The sequence below is a fragment of the Silurus aristotelis genome (genome assembly GCF_946808225.1).
Source record: "Silurus aristotelis genome assembly, chromosome: 11".
Classification (NCBI taxonomy): domain Eukaryota; kingdom Metazoa; phylum Chordata; class Actinopteri; order Siluriformes; family Siluridae; genus Silurus; species Silurus aristotelis.
This window is the reverse complement of record NC_139584.1, coordinates 4,565,957-4,570,956: the sequence shown is the minus strand read 5'-3', so window position 1 is coordinate 4,570,956 and position 5,000 is coordinate 4,565,957. Positions and strand designations below refer to the sequence as shown.

Below are 5,000 nucleotides of genomic sequence, written 5' to 3'. Positions count from 1 at the left end.
TGCGGCTTATATTTGGGTGCGGCTTATATTTGGGTGCGCTTAATAGTCCGGAAATTACGGTACTTAAATTTGATTGGTCCACTGAAAATTTGGTACTGTAATCCTGTCATTCTATTTGTTCATTCCAGATTCCTTCTGGAAACATTGCTTTACTACTTTGTTTGTTTGTTTTTTTAATTCATTCTGCCATATTGAAGAGTCTGTTGTGTTAATCTTAATGTTGTTAACGCAGTGTTGAGGTGTACAATTTGATTTGTATTTTAGGAAATAAAACTGGTTTTGGTTTTTCACTAACATGTGCCTTGGTGTTGAGGACCAGTGCACTTTTGTGCCTACGTTCAATGGACCACTACAGTAGTACCTCGGCACTTCTGGAACTCGTGACAAGTGCTGAAATTGATAAAGACCGAACAAGCCTCGTTTTTTAATGCAATACTGTATTGTATAAGGAATAAAGAAAATGCATAAGGGCCATTTTTAATCACTTCGGGACCCATGATTTAGGCTTAAAATGCACAGAAAGCGGAAAAGTGAACGATTTGAAGGGCACTTTATGGCAAGCTCGAGTTCCAAAATGTTTTTTTGTTCTCATAACTTGACCAAATTTGTTCCGCAGCTGACGAGTTACTATACAAATGAGATACTCTAAGACTTTCATTCGAGTCAGATCAAATTTGGTGGCTAAACCTTTGTAAGTTTTGCAGTAAAATATCTATACGTTCACTCAAGTATATTTTTCAGCTTCTCTTCACACCTCTGCTCATCAGCTTCCTGTAGAAACCCCTGCAGAGAATTCCCTATTCGACCCCGATGCGCCTGTTCGGCTCCTCGACGATCGCATAAAATAAAGGCTGTGCACGCAGCACCCGATCGAATCCAGTCACGCCGTGGAGGTTATTTCATTCGTCAGATATCAGTGAGTGGGCTCCTCTGCGTGAGTCAATCTCCCGGTAATCGCTGCTTGATGATTGTGACTCTGCACTGAAATATTAATATCCAGTTTTTTTGGAACGTCGTGACCACGGTGCGTCTTTACTTATAATAAAAACCTGCTGGAGGAACCGTAAACGCGTGTGATCGATAGCGTGTTCACGCGTAACCGCTTCGTTAAGGACCTATTGATTTTATTCTTTACGCACGCTACATTTTTACTCCGACCGAACACAATGAGCGAATGAAAACCAACGCTTCGTTCATCCTCCACTATATAGACAAAAGTTTGTGGACACCTGAACATAAGATTTGTATGTGCTTTTTGAATGTCCCGTTTCACATCATTTGCTGCTCCAATTCTCCTGGGAAGATGTTTTATTAGATTTTGGAGTCTCGAGGTTTGTGGAGATTCATTCAGTCACATGGGTGTTAGTAAAAGTTAGTGAAGGGAAAATGTAATGCTACTGCATCCAAAAAAACATCCTGGATAACTGTGTGCCTTCAATTTTGTGGTAATAGTTTGGGGAAGAACCACATATGGCTGGAAACGTCAGGTGTCCCAATTGTTTTGTTTATATAGTTTGTACATTTCTGTATTGTATGTATTGTGTCTCCTATAGGAATAAAATAACAAGCAGAGTTCAGCCAAACAGAATTAATGTTGATAGGGCATTAAAACAATATGGTAGCAAAGAATCTAACAGAGTAGCAAAGGCTTTGTAATGTCACAAAATGTAATAAACAACAGTGAGCGTATACTTCACAATGTGTCTGGGATAAGTGTCTGGGATGTTATGGGAGTCTGAGTCTATGCTGAGTCCATGTCTGCTGTAGGGATGGTAAGATTCACCGATTCATAATGTAAAAAAAAAAAATGCATTTATAAAAAGAAATGAAAGTTATGCAAATCATTATACAATGGTGCAAATTTCAATCTAGGATTTTGCCATTAACAATGTCATACATCAATAATAAAAAGGCTGCATTGGATAGAAGTTGGCATTTGTATAGCGATGCATTATTTTGAACATATGTGCGTCGATTATTTGTAGATGCGCAATCCTTTTTTTATTGAGAAAGTGACCAATATTTTGTGACCAATATTTTATATGTAGATCGATTTCTCTTCGCTAAACTATTCCTCGAAGGCGTTCTCTCAGCACCGCTGCTGTGGAGACCGAGGCGTGTCCTGAGAGTCACATAGAATACAGATTAACATGGCAGAGGTAGAGCTGCGTCTTTCTGGAGACAGAACAGAAAAAGAACATCTGGATTTTTTTCAGGGTTTTTTTTTTTTTACTAAAAAGCCAGTTTGTGAAAGGGGCCATGCATTAGAAGGTACTTATGTAAATTGATGATTTGGTGTCTGTCTGAAACAAAGAAATAAATGCTAACTATCTGTACCATAACTGACAAACACATGCTTTTGGATATGCCTTTTTTACAGAATCATCTGAAATGTAAATCTCGTCACATGTTAGCTCGAAAATAAAAAATTCAGTTTTGACTTTGTGGGAACTTGCAGTTGATTGAAAAATTAATACTGAGTGCAGGTGTTTAACACAAATCAGGGACAAAAAAATGGATTATAAAATCATAATTTACTAAAGGAAATGTTGCCTGGACTGATAAACACTGTAAAAACTCAAATCGCAACCTTTGAAATCTCACAACAAGGACATTATATCATCTTCTCGCTTCGAAACGACTGCCGATGTACACAATATATCCCTCAGAACTCCCACTTATTAGCTTCAAAAGTGCTATACATAACAGCCGAGCCATGCCAATCTCTCTCAGCTCCGAGCGCTGCATGTTCACACTTCACGGCTGACACTTTTTTCTTATTTAAAACGGTGTAATATCAGCACTTTCATCAGAAAGACAGGGCAACGGTTTACATTCTCATAATGCGAACACCTCGACAGTAGATATTTGTCTCTGAAATGTAAAAAGACAACCAACATCTATCCAGAGGGCGAGCTATTAGCATACAGGCTAGTAGACACTGTTACGTAGGATCGGTTTTGCTCACCTTCTACACAATCTTGCACAAATACAATAGCTGAATGTAGTAGTTTAACGCTTACGCACGCGTTTAAGCACATTTAAATGTCTTGCGTTTCAGCTTGTTTTCTAGGCGTACGCTAAACTAACACACAAGCAGTAAACATCCTTTCCTTAAATGTCCTCGAAACCACTCCAGATCTCCTATACAGTGCACTATATCAGGTGTCATTAGGTGTAATCAGGTGTATATCAGGTGTCATCTTGCAGTGCGATTCCGAGTAAAGAACATTAGCTCGTTTATATCCGTAATGCACTCTCATTTTGAGTGTACATTCGATGTACACTCGCCGTACACTCGCTATTTTCCATACAGCAACTTCAGAACTAAAATCATCTCCTCAGGTAAAGACTTTTCACAAATACAAAATACATTTAATAGCGTTTAGCTTGAGAGTCAGCTCAAAGACACTGACAGGAAACTCAGTGAAAATGTATGTTCATAGGCTTGTTTTGTCTCCTTCCTGTTTGTTTTCTATATTTTTTTAATAAAACTAATATATATATATATATATATATATATATATATATATATATATATATATATATATATATATATATATATAAATAAAAAATGGTGAATAAACATTCCAGTCTCTTTTTTATGAATATACAACGAAGGTGTGACAAAAAAAACAAATAAACGTATTTTATTGTCATGGTTCGGAGAGACGAGGCCGAAAACCGAAGTTACAGAAGGCGAGGTTTTAAACAGACACCCAGAAACACCATACACTTGGGTATAATCCAACAGTACCGTGAAAGTCCATGTAATCCGACAATACCTCTGGAAAGGCAAAGTCCAATGAATCTCTGAACATCCGAGAAAGGGAAAGTTCCTGCGATTGTGAATAATCCAACAGGGTAGGTCCTAGAATGTTCTCCTTAGTGATCTAGTAGAACGAACAACGACTATGGGAAGAGTAGGTGCTTATATGGGGCCGAGTGGTGATGAGCACCAGGTGTCGGTACTTAGTATGATGAAGAGTCGCTACGAGCTTGCGGAGTGTTTAGGAAAGGCGTGGCAGGCTGTTCTCTGCCATTTATGCTGTTCAAACGATACACCACGGACGTTAACTGCCCACGAACCCCTCTTCTCTACTCCATATTGAGAAGTGAAAGCTCAGTGGATGGGATTTTGGACTTCTGATCAGAGTTTAATTCCCAGTACCACCAAACTTTTACAATTGCAAGACCTCAAAGAGGCTTTTTACTTGCCACATTTACGTTACAGCACAGTGAAAATCCTTTCTTCACATATCCCAGCTTGTTAGAAAGAGTTAGCATGGTCAACCATGAGAGCAAAGAGAGTTAAAGTCCTTGTTTAAGGGCCCAACAGCAACAGTTTGGCTTTTAGCTGTACTAGAGCTTGAACCCCCGACCTGCTGATCAATAACCCAAAGCCTTGACCACTGAGCTACTACTTCGCTATTGCTACTGCTTTCTTAACTGCTACGTTATATACAGTAAATACAATCCAAATTCCCTAAAAAGTGGACCAGACAACAGAGGTACTAACAAAATTTATGTCGTATATCAACGGGACACACTGTATATGACAGGATAAGAGATGTCATTTTATTCTTGATAATCAGAAAATACAATTGTGTGGACGCCAAAAAGCCAAAACGTCCCTGAGGTTCCATACTGGCTGGCTACAGTAAAGTCTTGAACTCCAAAGTCCATTTTGGATGTAAGTAAACAGAAAAACGAGCCTTAGTTACATTTTCAGTGCGATTTTTCACAGAACGTTGTCAGAAATTACATTATTTGTCGTATTTAATCATATTTTACGTGCAACCCGTATAGCTTTAGAAAAAACTGCTACGTCAAGACACTGAACACGCTTCAGCTGATAGACTGCTTGCACTTGAAGAGCGCGCATGTGTGTACAGAGACTGGATTTAATTCTAAATGAACTGAGAACATATCGTGCCTGCTTATTTTCTAAGCGATTAGCATTGCTTGCTAGCTTCGCCAGCACACCTACACAGCTTGCT

The 5,000-nt window shown here is 38.7% G+C and overlaps 1 protein-coding gene across 2 annotated transcripts in view; it reads right to left on the bottom strand.

The window, feature by feature from the left end:
- Positions 1–5,000, bottom strand: part of LOC310733674 (uncharacterized protein C1orf21 homolog) — a 42,510-nt gene that overhangs the window by 20,027 nt on the left and 17,483 nt on the right. The gene's annotated exons all lie outside the window — the stretch shown is intronic.